This window comes from Protopterus annectens, chromosome 16.part0 (genome assembly GCF_019279795.1).
Source record: "Protopterus annectens isolate FY-2018-M chromosome 16.part0, PAN1.0, whole genome shotgun sequence".
In the NCBI taxonomy this organism is placed as follows: domain Eukaryota; kingdom Metazoa; phylum Chordata; order Ceratodontiformes; family Protopteridae; genus Protopterus; species Protopterus annectens.
The window spans coordinates 755,433,022-755,453,112 of NC_056750.1; positions in this window are offsets into that span (position 1 = coordinate 755,433,022).

The window sequence follows — 20,091 nt, forward strand, 5'->3', positions numbered from 1 at the left end:
ATGTTTGTTAACACTAACTAACTGTTTCTACACATACTCCTAGATTCCAGGTTGTTGTTTTGTACATAGCTATCCAACTCTTTCTGCACACACTCTGGCATGTGTTGACCACATGCTGGTGTGCCAGGACATATCTAGAGTATTGCCCTCTTCCACCTTTAGTGACCTGACACACACATATACATGCTTTCCTACACAGTTATAGTATGTAGCACAGTGTGGGTGACAGTGACCAGTGAAACTTTATTATTCAGAGAAACTGCAACACTCACAATTCCCTACAATACCAGAGTGAACAGTACCAGTACAGGTTATAATGGTCTGTATTTCTCAGCACAGTGTTCGTATCCATCGTACCTGTGGGAGCAATGTTTGTTAGCACTACCTGACTGTTGCCACACAAAGTTCCGGATTACACATTAGTATTATGCACATACATCTCACTCTGTTACTGTGCACACTCTGGTCACAGCGTGACAACATGGGAGTGTAGATAGGACACACTCGACATATTACTCTCCTAACAGTTTTGGGGGTTGCTACAGTGACAGGTGTGTTCTCATGATGTTTGACAATCACTTGTATTCCCTGTTTGCTGGCTACACATCTGGGATCATCCCACAGACTTACCAGGGGGACAGGGGGACAGGCAGCAGATATAGGTACATATACTGGACATTCTGGCCTCATCTGTACAGTTGTGGGGTATGAATCTGTATGCAGTCTAATTCTACTCCCAGGATTCAGATCATGGCTGTGTCTGCTACAACTTAAAACACTGTCCACCACAGTTGTGTCTGATATCTATATATATATATATATATATATATATATGTATATATATATATATATATATATATATATATATATATATATATATATATATATATATATACATATATAGTTGTATATCTCCAATCTGCTTTCTGTCTTATTAATCCCCTGTGCTTATGCATTCTGACCTGTTATTACAACACTCATACAGATTTCCTAGGCCATTATATGTTATAGGACAGTGTGGGCGACAGTGATGTGTAATACCTCATTATTCATAGCAAATGCATATTATTCTTCTATTTCTGGCCACAGGGTTGGTATCTGACAGACCTGTGGGAGGAATGTTTATTAGCACAACCTGAATGTTCCCACACACAGTACCAGATCCCACATTACTATTATGCACATACATCTCACTCTGTTACTGTACACACTCTGACCACAGCTTGACAAGTTGGGGTGTAAATGGGACATACGTGGCTTATTAGTCACATAAGGTATTGGGGAGTTGCTTGTGTGCCAGCTTTGTTCTCATAGCTGTGTCAATCAGTTGTATTTCCTGTTAGCTGCCTATATGTCTGGGATCACCCCATTGATTTCCTAAGGGGACAGGTTGATAGGCAACAGATATGGGCAACTTTAATTGACATTTACATTTTGGACATATCTGTACAGTTGTGGGGTATGATTCTGTATGCAGACTACTACCACTGGCAGGATTCAAACCGTGGCTGTGTGTGCTAAAAAAACAATTCACATCTCAGCTGCATGTGCTATTCCATTTTTGTTGTCTGAATTTTCCCTGTTTACTGTCTATGTGTCTCTCAGTTGTACTAAATGGCCTTTGGGGATTACACCTGTCATATACAGGTATTCCTACACATTCAGTTTATGGTGTACAGTGTGGGTAACAGTGCTTAATACTAGAGTACTATTACATGATTGCATATCTACATTACCGTATGATACCAGGATGTACACATGCAGTCCAGCAGTTAAACCTGTTTTGTCAGGCTATTACACTTTGACTTACAAACAATATGAGACTCTTCCTGCCATATTCTCTAGTGTGTGCAGTACTTGCCTTGAACAATACAGGTTTTATACAAGCAATTAATTTAGTACTACTTTTATTTTTATTTCCTATGACAGTAAATGCATGAGTATTACTGACCTGCCTCGCGTCACAACCTCGCCAGGCGACTGATGTGGGCCTACTGGTTCACGGCCCACTCCATTGCAGCTGTGGGTGACATAAGAGGAATATTTTAGCCATACCTATCCATAATATACCTGAGCTGGCAATTATTATACACATACTGGGTTGATACTTACACACGGCTGGAACATCCCCTAATGCTCTAGCCTCTTGGAGCTACTCCTCCAAGAGGTCTCCTTTACGCTGCTTCATGTCAACATAGTGGTGCCTGACCTGCTCACCAGTTTGGGGTATGCCAGTGGCACTGGTGAGGTCATGGGCGAGACGGTCCCAGGCCTCCGCCTTATACTGGGAGCCCTGGTAAAGACCATGCTGCATCCGGAAGTGCACACCTTTTCCCCTTACTGCCATAGTGCCTGCAAGGAGAAGCTACAGCCAGTTATGAGATGTTTTCCCACCTCTTGGGTTTAAGTAGGGCTGATTTCCCGCACTTTTCCGTGATTGGCCAGTTTTGAAAAGGCTAAGCTATGGTCAAACCTGCTTACCTAGGGTTGGCATTGCTTAAAGGGGTATACCACTGGACACAATGAGTTAGCCGGTCTACAGATTGCTCACACTTCCTAAGCAGTCCTGTGTAATGCTTAGCATTGCTTACATTAGACTTTGCATTATAATGCCTTTTTGGCATTGGGTTATTAATCATTACACCTTATATGTATCCCTGGTATCCATGATTAATGTGTACATACAGTCTGTGAGGTCCTTGTGTTTTATTGGGGACTTCAACACTCTATTACAATTACACCTCACCTCTGGGCTTACTGCTGTACTCCAGTTCACATATTCATGTTATGTAGTGGGTTATGGAACATATGACTGTATTCTGATTCCTTTCACAGGTTCAGTCAGTTTGGTTATACTATGGTGAGAACTTGTTTGCTGATGCCTCATTCTTCTGTACTTCTCTGATGGCTTGTTGGTTACCTACTGTGACTTTGGTGTATAGGGTCTTGGATTCGAGACCTGCATGTCTGTTTCTTTTGTTGCTGGGCAGAACAATGGCCGTTGGATACAGAGTGATTAAGGAACTTTTGAGCAGTTGTAAGCAAGTTTGCATGATGGTAAGCACTGCTAACCTACAGTTACATCTGCTTACAAAGAGTTAGCTTCAGAATTGCTTAGCCAGTGTAGGCATTGCTTACCGCCATGCAAACCGGCTTAAGACCCCTTACTAGTGCTTAAATATGCTTGCTGCTGCTTATTTGTGCTTAAAGCTGCTTACTAGAGCCTTATTCATTATGACACTGACACCTCACATTTGCATTTACTGCAGTACTCTAGTTCATACATATATTTTATTTAGTGGGTTATACAACACAAATATTGGTCATAACATGCTTTGCCATGTAAAATGGGATGTGCTGCAGTAGGACTCGAACTGGGACTGCCTGCTTGTAAGGCGAATGCTCTGCCCACTACACTATTGCTATGCTGCTTCATTTGCATATATCTTCCTTGTTATCCTCTTCAGCCATTTAAGCTGCATTAAACGTAGCTAAGTGATGGGCACACCTGCACACCTACGGTTAGCTTCAATCGGATTTAAAAAAATAAAATAAAATGGTTTCTTCATTTTATTTATATATGCTGTTGCTATTGTACACAAGGGGGGCTGTTGGTGGGGATATGCGGTCACCTGTGAGCAGTCTCATTCATTACATACCCCTTTCTGCTGTTCTACATTGCGGGGGAGTGTTTATTCTGAGAGCTCTGCTCTCAGACACACCCTCTGCACTCTTACATGCTCTGTGTAAGCCTAGGAGCTCGGGCACCATGCCTCATTAATATGCATGGTGCACTGCCGTCCAGCTCCTAAACAGTCGCTTCCATGCAGGACTAAGCTAGTCCTGCACGGAAGATTAGTAAATCCGGGGGTTAATGTTTTTTTCCATCTCGATTTTAATATTTTCATCTACGTTACTGTGAAGTTAATTATTGTGGCGTCCATGTTCCACTGCCAGTGACTGCACTGTTAAGTTTACTGAGCCACAATATAGCACGATTTACTATTTACACACGCACACACACACATGCATATACATATATATATATATATATATATATATATATATATATATATATATATATATATATATATATGTATATGATTTACTGTTGAAATTCCAAAATCACATCTGTCGACCCGAAATACTGAATTCGGAATTTTAAAACAGCAATCAACACAAAAATGAATACTTCAACATCCGTAGTTCGATGTATTCAACATAGCAGGAGGTGACATCACTCACCTCCTGCTATATGCACATTAACGTACCATTACACTCTACAGTCAATGATATATTCATTCTATTTTGCAGGGGGCTACTTCCCCCTGCATCCCCCATGTGGGGGGCTGTGCCCCCCCAGACCCCCTGCACATTAAATATACCAACTCCAAGATTGCACTACAATGAGGAAATGATCTAATTCACTGCTCCTCACTGAAATGCGATCTCCCTGCACAGTGTCAAACCCAAATACTTGAACTACACTACCCCTTCACTGTAGTGTAGTCAATACATTTTGGTTCGACATTCTGCCGACTTGAAAACTGCCATTCGACCACATGCTAGTCTCCCAATGCAGTTTCAAGGTTTTCAATGTAAAGCTATATCTATCTATATATATATATATATATATATATATATATATATATATATATATATATATATATATATATATATATATATATATATGTGTGTGTGTGTGTGTGTGTATATGTATATAGATAGATATAATACTGTAATATTTTTTCTAGGTGCTCCTGGTAAGGGATGTACTTCAACAAGTTTTACTACAACAATTGCTGATTAGTGAGATCTGCTGGCTGAGCTGTGGGCTTATGTACCATTTAATATCAGATGAAGATTTCAAGTACTCCGAGACGTAACTGTTGTACTATCTGCAATAAATATGGTTTCAGTATAATGAAAGCACATCCTTGATTCCTGGTTATAGCACTTAACATGCATTTAGACATATGGGCAACTGCAGGGGAGTGTCAGTCCTCTTCATTTCATATGCAAATTTTAGATGACCCCATTTGTGTACATTTTGAAAATCTGAGTCACCATAAATCAAAGCAGACATGACTTTATAGTGAGCTGTAGATCTCATTCCTTGTTACAAATCATGAGCATTACCCCAGTACCACAGGTGATTTTTGTATGTGTAACTTTCGGCTTTTTCCGGTTAGGGGTCGCCACAGCGAAACTCTGGTCCGCTAATGATTGGCAGTTGATTTTTACATATCGAGTTGCCAGCCCTGACGCACAACCTTCAACGAAGGTACGCCCATTTACGCATGTCTCCACACAGAAGACACTCTAACTGAGAGTCGAACCGGCCAGCGTCTTACTGTGAGGTGACAATGCTACCGCAGCACCACCACCGCAGCTGAATTCTTCTACACAAAATTTAAATGGGTATACAAAAATCACCACCCATTTAAATTTTGTGTAGAAGAATTCAGTTACACTGCAGCAAGCTGGCTTACCTACACTGCAGATATAAAGCATGCCCAATGCTTCATTAACTACATAAATGAACATTAGAACAGATGGTAAACATACCAAATGGGAATCACATTATCCTGGATCCTGTCCTTATCATTTCTTGTACAACTACACACATATCATCTTCCATTGTTAAATCAGACCAAAATGAGGTATTCAAGAGCTTCACAAACTAAATCTCTTGAAGCTGCTAAGTGACCTTTATAATTTCTATGGCATCTATATGCTTTTCATCCTACCGATACTAGTGCTAAGACCTTTATCTCCAATTAATGCTTTGCCCTATGTACTTGTATTGAGAAAGCAGTGCATACTCATACTAAATAATTGAAAACATTTAAAAATAAAGTGCTATGGTAGAATACTCATATAAATAAAATGTACAATAAGATGAAAGAAATGCTAAGTTTTTTTATATATTCTCCAGCATAAGAGTAAATTCAGAATATTCTAGCAAAGAACATAAATCAGCCATCACAAAATACAGGACTATTTATGAACTCAAAATCCACACTAACACCAAAAGTAATCTATAATAATAATACCATGCATTTTGATGCCAAAGAATTATGTGACATCCTAACTGACAAATTTAGTACAGACTTCACCTCACCTACACAAATAAATGTCTCCCCGAATACTTCATCCCTGCACCCCCCCAATAATGATCGATATGGAAAAAATCTTAGTAGACCTATCCAGAACAAAAAACAAAAAATAAAACACCACCATCATAGAGTCTGATAGTATACTAGAAAACTTATTACTGGCAATTATGGCCTACCAGAACCTTTATTAATCCACTTTAATGAGTGTTTTCTATTGGACCGCATCCCCAAAGTCTGCACAATTCTCAGCAAGTTGTTTATTTAGTGGAGGTTTAAGCATGGGCCAAGATAATACAATATCCACCGGTCTTAGCAGGCTTCTTTGCAAAGCTGTGCAATTTACCATTTCTAGACTCAGAAATCTAGGAATGATAATCTCAGTCAAGGATCCATATCTATTTTATTTTGCCAAACATAGCTCCGCCTGCTTACCATTTTAAAATTCTTCAGATTGCTGATGGAAACAGGTGGTGATAGTCATGTGATTCACACAGTGTACCTGGATTTAGCCAAGGCATTTAATACTATATCCCTTTGAAGTCATCATTACTAAACTGCTGATCCTAAGCATCAGCTTATATGTAGTGAGGTGGATAGCAATTAGGTTGTCAGACAAAACATCTGTCAGCCTGGGAAGATATGGTCAGCAGACCATGCTGCTTTGCCAGAGATGGTCTTCACCTGTTGTCTCTTGGCTTTCAGTTACTGGCAAAGGTATTTGTTTCTCCCATAGTGCCTTTTTTAGGCAATGTCATAACAACAAAATTCTTGATGTAAAAAAATCCACTAGAGAGAAACTCAGGGTTATGCTGCTTAATGCTAGAAGTCTAAATTGGAAACTGCACTCATTGAAAGCACTCCTTCCCTTGGAAGATGCCGATGTCTGTGCAGTTACAGTGATATGGTTTAAGGCTGCAGAGAGTACCTGACCATGCAAGGCTACAATCCCTTCCACACATTCAGACCTCAAAACAAGCATGAAAGAACTAAAGGTGGAGCTGTATCCATCTTTATTGAAGACAACTACACCTCAAAACTGGTCAAACAGTATGACTCCCTAGAACTACTCCAAGTCCAACTAAGTGTAGGTAGAGCTCCCTTCCATATCATTTTTAGCTATAGGTCCCCCATCATGAACCACGAGAACCACTTTACTTACCCGGAACTACTTGAGTCACTCGCTACACATCCAAACACCTTGGTCATGGGTGATTTCAACTATCCTTCCATTGACTGAGAGTCATATATGAGCACAAACATGCTTTTCCTAAGGTTCCTGAACTTTGTTAATACAAATACTCTGGATCAGATAGCCTGCACCCCCACAAGGGGAATCAAATGTCCTAGACTTACTACTCCCCAACATAGGGGGTCTCTGCACTAGACCTGTGTGTTTCCCTCCCTGGTAAGGTCTTATCATAAATCAGTCTCATTGGAAGTAATGATCATAATGACTCCTCCTCAAGAGCAAAAAGGATGAAAAATTTCTTCAAAGCAAACTATAGCATCCTAAGTGATGGCACTGTCAACAATGACTGCTATACAGAGGTGTACATAAATGCCCTGTATAAACATGTATACCAACATAAGATAAGATAAGCGCTGTCACACAGTATTTTGCTTCATCAGATCCATCAACATAAAAAATTTAAAACCATTTATATAATAAAATTAAAAAACGAAGTGACCAATTAAAAGCAATCAGTAATTACTGATGTGATCTACATTTTTTTAGTAAGGGCTTTAAAGGTACAGCAGCATTTATCCCTGGAGATTTGTCTGCCTACATCCTAATAATCCATTTAGTTTCTTATTCTTAAAAGTGTAGCTGGGTCTATCACCCACAATATTTCTAATCCTTTCAGCTGAAAGGACAACTGGCCAATATTTATTCACAATATCACAGACTTGATGAACACTGTTCCCTTAAGTCAAAGGTAACCTAAGAGTATTGGTACACCTCAAATCATTGGTATTACCAGATACCTGAGGTTCACCCAACCTATTGAAATATGGTGTGCCTATGTTATCACGCATCCTATCAACTTCATACAATGTCCTGTCTAATAAATCTTCTTATAACCCCTATTAATAAAATCCCCCTCAAGTCTATGTACAGCATCTCTATATTCACTATCTAGACATTCTCAAAAATTGACCCTTAGCAATGTTACTGAAAACATGCTTGGGGTGCATACTCCTTTGATGAAGAAGAGCATTTTTTCTACATGATTTCCTAAACAGTGAACTATGAATAACACCATTTGTCAGAGTTAGTCTGGTATCTAAAAATTCAGTGGAGATTTGTGAATAATTCAATGCAAACCTAAAACAGTCACTATTATACCCAAGGTACTGTACAAAATTCAAAAGGTCATGTACCGCACCCTGCCATAAAATAAAAATGTCATCTACAAACCTTTAACAATATAGTAACTGTTTTGAATATTCATGGTTGGATAGGACCACCCTGACTTCCTAGTCCACCAACACAAGGTTGGCATAGCTGTTGGCGCAGGGGGTCCCCATTGCTACACCTACTTTTTGCCCGTATACATTTTTAAACAAAAATACATTATTGTACAAAACAATCTCCATTAATGTTCCTATAAGATCTATAAGTTCATGAGAATAATCAGTATTTCCATGCAAAAATCTCTTAAGGGATGCTGTTCCCATATCATGAGGTATAACCATGAATAAAGTTTTGATATCCAAGGTTGCTAGCAATGTGTCTTCTAAAAACATACCATGGGCTCTAGTAAAATTACCTAGAGTGCTCAAAGAATACTGAGTATCCTTTAGGATAGCTATTGCATTATCTAGCGGTTTCTTCAGTTCATTCTCAATAAAAATAGAAATAAACTCGGTTACCCAACCTCTTCCTGACACTATAGGGCAAAGGAGTGGGTGTAGTAGAGATCTGTGCACCTTCGGTAGCCCATGAATAGTCGGTACAAGTGGCTCTGATACAAACAAAGTCATACATTTCCTTAGTAATAATTTCATACATAAGAAATTCATGCAAATCTATATGTATACACTTAATAATCGTGGCTAGCATAACTTGTGTGATCCGCTCATATGTTGCAACATCACTAAGCATTTCAATCATGTTACCATCATAATAACTTGAACATGACCTTTTGAATTTTGAGGACAGTGAATATAGAGATGCTGTACATAGACATGAGGGGGATTTTATTAATAGGGGTTATAAGAAAGATTTGTTAGACAGGATGTTGCACGAAGTTGATAGGATGTGTGATAACATAGGCACACCATATTTCAATAGGTTGGGTGGACTTCGGGTATCTGGTAATACCAATGATTTGAGGTGTACCAGTACTTTTAGCTTACCTTTAAATTATGGTAACAGTGTTCATCAAGTCTGTGATATTGTGAATAAATATTGGCCAGTTCTCCTTTCAGATGAAATATTGTGGGTGATAGACCCAGCTACACTTTTAAGAATAATTTGTCTCTAAGGAGGCAGCTATGTTATAGATCCACTAATGTTCCACCTGTTATTTCTGCTCAAATGGGTACTTTTCCTTGCAGAACTTGCAAAGTTTCTAATTTTATTTCCAGAGATATTAATTATAAACATCCCAAGCTAGATTTTATTTTTAGTGCTAGGTTTTATGCTGATTGTAAGTCTAAAGGTTTGATTTATTTGGCAAAGTGCAGACACTGTACTTCCTTTTATGTAGGGAAGGCTTTAAGGATGCTTAAAGAACACATCCTGCAACACCAGGGTGACATTAGATGCAACAACTTGTTGAATGCACTAGCTAAGCACATTTCTCTACACTCAGGCCATGATTTTGAATTTATGGTACTGCAGCTCATGCAGGTAGACAAAAGGGGAGGAGATTTTAATAACAGATTAGAGCTAGCAGAAACTAAATGGATTATTAGGATGCAGGCAGACAAATCTCCGGGGATAAATGCTGCTGTACCTTTAAAGCTCTTACTAAAATGTAGATCACATCAGTAATTACTGATTGTTTTAATTGGTCACTTTGTTTTTGAATTTTATTATATCTTCTTCTTTCGGCTGCTCCCGTTAGGGGTCGCCACAGTGAATCAACTGTTTCCATTTCTTCCTGTCCTCTGAATCTTGCTCTGTCACACCAACCACCTGCATGTCCTCTCTCACCACATCCATAAACCTTATCTTAGGCCTTCCTCTTTTCCTCTTACCTGGCAGTTTCATCCTTAGCATCTTTTTCCCAATATACTCTGCATCCCTCCTCAGCACATGTCCAAACCAACATAATCTTGCCTCTCTGGCTTTGTCTCCAAACCTTCCAACCTGGGCTGACCCTCTAATATACTTATTCATAATCCTGTCCATCCTCGTCACACCCAGTGCAAATCTTAACATCTTCAACACTGCCACGTTAAGCTCTGACTCCTGCCTTTTTGTCAATGCCACTGTCTCCAATCCATATAACATAGCTGGTCTCACTACCCTCTTGCAGACCTTCCCTTTCACTCTTACTGGTATTCATCTGTCACAAATCACTCCTGACACTCTTCTCCACCCACTCCATCCTGCCTATACTCTTTTCTTCACCTCTCTTCCACACTCAACATTACTCTGAACTGTTGATCCCAAGTACTTAAACTCATCCACCTTCGCCACCTCTACTCCCTGCAACCTCACCATTCCTCTGTCCTCCCTCTCATTCACACACACATATATTCTGTCTTAGTCCTGCTGACCTTCATTCCTCTTCTCTCTAGAGCATATCTCCACCTCTCCAGGGTCTCCTTCACCTGTTCCCTACTCTCACTACAGATCACAATGTCATCTTCAAACATCATAGTCCACGGGGACTCCTGTCTGATCTCATCAGTCAACCTGTCCATCACCATTGCAAATAAGAAAAGGGCTCAGAGCTGATCCTTAATGTAATCCCACCTCCACCTTAAATACATCTGTCACTCCTACCACAGACCTCACACTACCCTTGTACATATCCTGTACCACTCTTACATACTTCTCTGACACTCCCGACTTCCTCATACAATACCACAACTCCTCTCTAGGCACCCTGTCATATGCTTTCTCTAAGTCCACAAAGACACAATGCAACTCCTTCTGACCTTCTCTGTACTTCTCCATCAACGCTCTCAGAGCAAACATTGCATCTGTAGTGCTCTTTCTTGGCATGAAACCATATTGCTGATCACTAATCATCATGTCCCTTCTTAACATAGCTTCCACTACTCTTTCCCATAACTTCATGTTGTGAATGATCAGTTTAATCCCTCTGTAGTTACTACAGCTCTGCACATCACCCTTATTTTTAAAAATCGGTACCAAAACACTTTTCCTCCATTCCTCAAGCATCCTCTCACTTATCAAGATTTCATTAAACAATCTAGTTAAAAACTCCACTGCCATTTCACCTAAACACCTCCATGCTTCCACAGGTATGTCATCTAGATCAACAGCCTTTCCATTCTTCATCCTCTTTATAGCTATCCTTACTTCCTCCTTGCTAATCCACTGCACTTCATGATTCACTATCTGCACATCATCCAACCTTCTCTCCCTCTCATTCTCTTCATTCATCAGCCCCTCAAAGTACTCTTTCCATCTGCTCAACACACTCTCCTCGTTTGTGAGTACATTTCCCTCATTATAAATGGTTTTAACTTTTATATGTTTATGGATCTGGTGAAGCACAATACTGTGTGAAAGTGCTTATCTTATGTTAATATAATAAAAGTCCTGCATGGTTTCAGCTTTGGTAGACAATTGGCAAGTTTTTTCATTCATGTTTGCTTTGATCTTACTCTGGCTGTTTTGTGGTTTTCTTTTTATTTGTTGATGTATAGACTCAGCTGTACCTAAACAGATCAAAACAAGGTCCTCACAAAAAAAACAAACCATCCTGGTGGACATTAAGCATAAATAAGTTATACATCAAGAGGAAGAAGCTAATGTCTAAGAACAAGAGGGAATTAACTCAGCAGAGGAAGGACACCCTCTACAGCTTGAACAAGCAAATTAGATATCTTGTAAAGCCCTCTAAAGCCAATTACAAAGCTAAACTAGCATTCCACACTAAAGATAATCACAAGGCATTCTTTAGCTACATCAGAAATCTAAAATGGAAGGCCCAGATTTGTGCCGAATTAGAAGTGGTTGGTACCACTCATACTGACCCTGAGGACATCACCAACCTGCTAGTAGACAGATTTGGTGCAAACTTAACCCACCTGTCCCTACCAGACATACCCCAAAGCATACCTGTCATCAGTCCTCTACCAGGTATATCCAAAAAGCAGGTCATAACTACACTCTTCATGGCCAAAAACATAGCTCTATGGGATTGGATAACATCCGAGTCTGCCTACTAAATGGCCTAAAACAGGACCTAGTGGAACCACTTAGCACTGTCTTCAACCACAGTCTTTGTACTGGCTTTGTCCCAGCAGAGTGGAAAACAGAAACAGTAATTCCCTTGCATGAAGGAAGGGTCCATTAACTGACCCTGGGAACTGTAGACCCATAAACCTAACCAGCCTTATTTGCATGGCCATGGAGAGAATCATCATGATGGGAGGATGGCTTAATGGTTAAGGTGTTTACCTTACAGACACAAGGTGCAGGGTTTGATTTTCACTTGGGGTAATTGGCTAGACTTAAAATGGCCCACAAGTGCAGTTAGTCTAGTATGAATCTATGAACCTATGAACTATGAACAAAGACATAGGTGACCTTCAAACTCTTAACCTAACCCAATTTGGCTTTGTTAAGGGTAGATCATGCTTATTAAACCTGGTGGACTGCTTTGCGAATGTCACCAAAGCCTTGGATCAAGGCAAAACAGTACATACAGCCTATTTTGACTTAGCCAAGGCTTTTGACACAATCCCTTACTCAGGCATCATTTAGAAACTCACCCAGCTGGGAATAAACCCATATGCCACTAGATGGGTAGCTAACTGGCTGACTGACAGAAAGCATCCAGTCAAAGTTGGGATTCCAGCTCTACCTAGAAGACCAGTTACCAGTGGTGTACCTCAATGATCTGTCCTGGCCCCCTTACTGTTTGGAATCTATTTCTCAGATGTACAGGTGAAAATAGATGGCCTGTGGGTTACCAGGTTCGCCAATGACTGCAAACTGCATGCAATCATTGAGTCCCCCCAGTGATGTTGACATACTACAAAAAGAGCTTACACAGATAAATGATTGGTGCTAAAGCCACAACTTAAACTTCTTCTTCTGGCTTTTCCCGGTTAGGGGTCGCCACAGCAGATCATCTGTCCGCTCATGATTGGCAGTGGAGTTTTACGGTGTCAAGTTGCCAGCCCGGCGCCCAACCTTCCACAGAAGGCACACACACACACACACACCTAGGGCCAATTTAGTGTGTCCAATCCACCTACTGCGTGTCTTTAGGATGTGAGAGGAAACCGGAGCACCCGGAGAAAACCCACGTGACCACAGGGAGGACATGCAGACTCCGCACAGAAGGCACCCCAGCTGAGAATCAAACCAGAGAACCTCTTGCTGGGAGGTGACAATGCTAACCGCTGCACCACCGTGGCCGCCCTAAAGCCATCACTTAAACTAAATGCAAAAAAATGTATTATCATCCATTTTGGCAAAGGGGAAGTCCCTGCAAATTCCAATATTAACATTACCCCCTTAGCTCAAACCCTGCGGTGAGAGATTTGAGAACACAGGTTGATAGCAACATTAACTTCGATCACCATCTGTCCACAGTGGTAAGAAAGTCATAATATGTATATCACATATTATAAGTAATGGCATCGCATCCAGAGCTAAGGATGTTAGAACTCCCCTGTACTTATCCCTCATTAGACAATAATCCCTTCTGTATGCACCTCACCAGAAACCTGCAGCAGCTGAAGAGACCTCAGAAGTTTCTCACCAAGAAAATTCTGGGCCTTCAACACATGACTTACATGGATAGACTGAAGGCACTGTCACTGTACTCTATATCGTATAAACTGCTTACAGATGACCTATGCCTGGCCTACAGAGCAGTCTCAGACCCTGCCCTAATGGAAATACTGCACATCCACAAATGAAATGGGACAAGATTCACTCACTTTAGGGATCTTAACCTAGCCTGTGACATTAACAGGAAATACTGGAGAGACTGATATGTCTACAACAGACTGCCACTCCTCTGGAACAAACTCCCAATTCACGTAAAACAGAGCTCCTCAATGACCCTATTTAAATATAACTTGGACAGCTGGAGGGGGAACATAAATTTACCTCATGGTATTACCTAAGTCCCTGTTCGAGAAGGGCAGTCAGTGCTGATCATAGACTTGAGCTGCAAATAAAGACTATACAACCTGGTCAGTAAGGGAACAAGGGTATAACATGACAAGGCTTATAAAGGTCCGAGGGCCAATAGCCTAATAACCTCCTATGAACACATGTTATTAGAGTTGTAGGTGCAAGCTCAGAAAGTAAAAATACAATATGCTTATTAGTGGGAACTTTTCACATACAATATGCTTATTAGTGGGAACTTTTCACTTTGCCATTTACTTCTGTAATATGCAAACAAATATCAGTCCCTTGATAACAAAATTCAATTTTGAATGTAAGTTAGGGGTTGTTATTCAAGCACTCATACATGAAGGCACTCAGTTGGGTAAAACTATATAAACATTTAATCTAAGGGCAATGCTTAAACACTAAAACATGCAGCACAGTCTGCTTTGTTAAAATAAATATTTCCACACCGTACCTCAGAGAGGAGACACTGCTTAATCCAGACACTGCCATAACAGACATAGGCACACTTATGCATGATTTAGTATCCATGGAAAATCTTAGGTACATTACAACTAGCAAAGCTTTCCATCTCGCGAAATTGCCCAGAGGGAAAGTGAGAGTAAATATTGTACTCTTATGGCTGATAGAGGTGCTAAATTGCAAAAAGAAAAACGTGAGTGCAATGTTGCAGTTGTACACCCTATATGACACTAACTCTGTAACTGCTACCATATGGTGGCAGTGTGGCACAACATGCTAACATGGTGCCTATAGCCATGTGTCACATACCTACAGTAGAAACATTCTTAGGGATGAGACAGCTACCATTTTAGTCTCAGTGGTGCAATAGGTTACATACTCACCTTTGGCGCAGAAGGTTGTGAGTTCTACTCCCACACAGGTAAATCAATTGCTGACATTGCAACCCAGCTTAAGGGGGCTGCAACCCTCCTGAATGTATTATCTTTCATATGAGATGGTTGAACTGTGGTCCCGTCTACCTGAACTCAGATGTGTGGAAAAGGATCCTATGGCTCCTATCAAAAAAGTAGGAGGCTTTATTTAAAAGCATTATTTACACATCAGAATAAGAAATTGTGAACTTTCTGTCAAATTCGTTTTATGTACACATATTTCATACTTTTCCAGAAAATTCAAAACTTATAACTTTAATCACCCCTAACATTTAATCCATAACCATTTATTAATATTCTTTATAATAATGTCCTTACACCAAATATGATTATAACAATAACCCACGCCTGGGTGTGGTTAATGCTGGATTTACCCACGGTTGGTGTGGTTTGGTCCCGAGGCCCGAGGACCAAACAAAGACAACCGTGGGTAAATCCAGCATTACCACACCCAGAAGTGGTTATTATTATACAATGACATTATTTAAGAAAAGAAATAATTACTTTTCTTAAATAATGGCATTGTATAATGCCTGTTTGCTGCCCTTCCGCAGCTGTCTGGTGTTCCGCGGCAGTTCTGATGTACTGCGCATGCCTACGCAGTACATCAGAGCTGTGGACAAAAGCAACGGAGAACGCAAGATCTCCATTGCTTTTTACTGTCTCGCTATGTTAAATGGGTTTAACATAGCGAGACAGCTTTAAAATAAGCAACGGAGATCTCCGTTGCTTATTTTAAAGCTGTCTCGCTATGTTAAACGCATTTAACATAGCGAGACAGGTTAAAAAAAAAAGCAACGGAGATTGCAAGATCTCCGTTGCTTTTACTATGTGTCGCTATGTTAAAGGAGTTTAACATAGCGAGACAGCTTTAAAAAAAGCAACGGAGATCTGCGTTGCTTTTTTTAAACCTGTGTCGCTATGTTAAACTCTTTTAACATAGCGAGACAGTGTTTTATACTAACGGAAAAAGTCCGGGCGACCGGACCTTTTTCCGTTAGTATATTGAGGGATTTACAACAGGCACGCTGGTTGGGCTGGCCAATCAGCGTGCACGTTTTAGAGGAGGCATTGTATAATATACAATAACTCTGGACATCTCATTTTTCAAATAATCCATAAAGAACAGATCAATATTTTATCAGTTCTATCTCATTCTTCAAGATTTCTTGTGATCCATATGCAATCACATTCATATCCATTTTCTAAAAAAAAACTTCTAATTTAAATTCATAATATACTTGCTTAACTTTGCCATTTTTCTAACAATTTAAAAAAGAAATCTTCCATAGTTTCCAGAAATATCTGTATTTAGCTGAAGTGTTTGTATGGTCTGCATTGCTCTGAATATCACTCATCTCTGGCTGATTTTGAGTTGCCCGCTCTTACTATAAATCTTATTTTGGAGACTTCTCCCAGTCCCATCTTATCAGCTCATTCTACTGAGTAGAGAAAAAGAGATCATTTGGGAAGGCCTAGTTTATCAACCTTGAATTATCTTGTTTCATCCCTTTCCACTTAACCTAAAAAAAAATAAATAAATTGCACTTTATTCATCTGCTTTTACTGTATTGGTGTTTCTTCCTACTGTATTACTTTATTTTGCTTTTGCTACTTGTTCTTAAAAGTATTCAGTTGCATTTATTCTGTTGCATTTATTACTGCTTGTCTGTAGCCTGATTAAATTGTAACTGTTATTCTGTAGCTTTTGGTTTAAGCAGTTGGGCTCCTACCACTTTTGTGGTAGGAGAGGTAGCTTACATCCTTCTAAGTTGGGAATTGCTGGTTGAAGGATTAGTGTATGTTATTCTAAACGTGTCTTAGTTCTGGTTTAAGCATTTGGGCTTCAGGCCAGTTATTTTATATTAAGAAGGTTTGTGGTTTACACTCTTGGGGAGGAGAGGGTAGATTCTGCCCTTCTGATCTGGGAATTGCTGGTTGAAGGCTTATTGTGCCTGCTTATTTGAACTGTTTCTTTCTGAAATTGGTTTGCCTTGTTTGCTGTAAGATAGACAAGCTTCACTACCATATCTTATTCTGTTCTGGTAATTTGTTTATCTAAATCTCTATTCTTTTCTTCAGTAAATTGCTTAATATTTTAGTATTTACATCATTTAACTCTCATTTTCTCATCATCTCTTTAACATACTGCACTGTGATTTCCATAATTTAACTTTGTTGCTTCCCCACTTCCCCTTTTTCATTTTCCTCATTATACTCCTTTTTCTTTAACCATTTTGATTAAATAAGGAATAAGCACTTATAGGTTCATAGGTAGGTACGAGGCTATCGGCCCAAGGGCCTAAGTAAGCCTAGCCAACAAGGTTCCCTAGCTTAAGCCACCCAAGAAAGTTATTTTCCTGTGGACCTGTTGAGCAGAGCCACAGAAGTGATCCCTGGGGTGTATTTCCTATTTCCCATCCACTCATCAAGATTTTTCTTGAAGAGTGCTAATGAGGAGCTTTGTTTCATATAGATAGGTAGTTTGTTCCAGAGCAAGGGGAGTCTCTGGGACAGGAATCTATCCCTCCAGCATGTTCTGTTTATTGTGGTGACAAGGTTTAGGTTCCTAGAGTGTGTAGCTCAGAGGGATTTGGATTTCTTTAAGTGGAGTATCTCCAAAAGCTCTGGGTTTGACATAGCTTTGTATGTTAGGCATAGATTGCCTCTGAGTAGGCAATATGCGACAGAGTAAAGCTGGAGTTTTTTGAGACAGTCAGTGTAGGGCATCTGTTTAAGGTCAGTAATCCTCTTTGTGAGGTACTTCTGTGGCCTTTCCAGCTGCTGCAGATGTCTTGTGAAGTACATTCCAAAAGGGATCTAACTAAAAGGTCTGTTACACTGTACTGTACTTCATTCAAAGTCAAGTACGTACACTATTGGAGGACCTTCTCCGACACACCTTTGAAATACTTCCAGTTTTACCCACCCCTAAGCACCAGAATGGGTAACACATGTGTCGTTCTTCATCACTAAATTAATGGCAAACTTTTTCCTTGTAAAAATATCATTGCTTATACAATAATCCCTTTTTTATTCATTCTGTTTATCTCTTTCTTTTCCATAATAAACATTTTCATTTTTCTCCAGATTTTCTAACGTTTTATTTTGTAATGCCATATTATTATTGTTTTCTTTTTGTCTTAATCCATGTTCCCATTGTAAATAATCGGATGTATTTATATTTTTTCTTTAAATACTAACCACTATTCTGTCCAATTATTATAACAAGTTCTCATAGCTATGTTCTTTATATAACTGATATATATATTTTCCTTACAGTTTTCATTCCAGATTATCTCATTTATTTTTAAATTCCCTTTCCAGTATTGATATGTTCTTTATTTTCATCAGTTTCTTTCCGCAGTGCAATATGATCTGAAAATCCTTTTTGTACTGCTTCTTCTGTAGTGATCTTTATATTTTTTAAAAACTAAAAGTAATCAATCTCTGACTTAATATTTTCTGTCTTATATGTACTTGTATTTATATTCTCTAATGCTAAATTTCCACATCTCATAGTCTCTCTTATTATTTTCTTATCTGATCTTTTTTTTTCTTTGTATCCCTTAAATCAAAATGAAAATCACCTGTAATTATAATGTTCATATTGGCTATTATATAATCAAGTATCTTTTTAAACAACATTCTCTCTTTCTTTATATATGATACTTATGCATATATTTGTATAATTCTATATACTTTATCAAGACCCTTACACATCCTAAACAATTTAAAACAGCCACCGAAGAGCACTTTAAAGGTCACTGGTCCTGCCACTGTACTCTCCCTCCTTAAACATCCCCTACTTCTCATACCTTAATCTATTTTCTGCCCTTAACTCACTCTTCTCACTAGCTCTTTCTAATCTTCCTTGACTACTCTTTCTACTGTCTTCTAAAATCTATTAAGCAAATCACCTCAGAGAAACATTCTATTGTAATTGTCTTGCCTTCATGCAACTACATTATGATAAAACTGTTTTTTGTAACCACTTACCCCAAAAACTATATTCATCTTAATGACATATTTCGTTCTATACATCTTGAAATAATTATGCTATACTCCAGATTATTGACACTGTATAACATTGTATTGTGACTTAATGAGTTTTAATAATCCTGTAACATTGCTGTTTAATGCTAATTTATAATGAAAATCGTATAATATGTTGGAGCTTTTCTCCCCGACCCTCAGCTGAAAAAGGGCTCTTCAGCTCAGTCGGACAATTCCGGTCAATACATGTAAAATAAATAATCTTAAATTTACTACAATTAATTTTCCTGATCTAGCTATAGTAAAGTCTAATATTGAAATTCTTGTATTATATAATATTCCTATCCCTGATCAAGTCCCTTCTCCCAAATTTCAAATTATACCCCCACTCCATAAATTTTCTGTTTGTAATCTTTCTTCCTTTCTTAAACTTCTAATGTCTTCTAACATGTCTACCTCACATTTATCATTACACCATTCCAACCCCCTGTTCACCTTACTAAACATTTTATATACAGTTCACATTCACTGATAAAATTCTAAGATTATTTCCTTCCTTTCTTCTTAGTCTGCATGTAATTAGTTATTACTTTATCCATTTTCATTCTTTTTAGCTTTTATACCTAAATCCTGGATCTTTCTTTTCCTATCCTTCACTGTTTTCCCAATATGTTTTTTTCTTAACCACTTTACAATCAGTATCCTTTTCATCACCAATGACTGATTCCAATTGCAATTCACAGTCTTTTGTTTTTTTCTAAGCCTTGTATTTCCT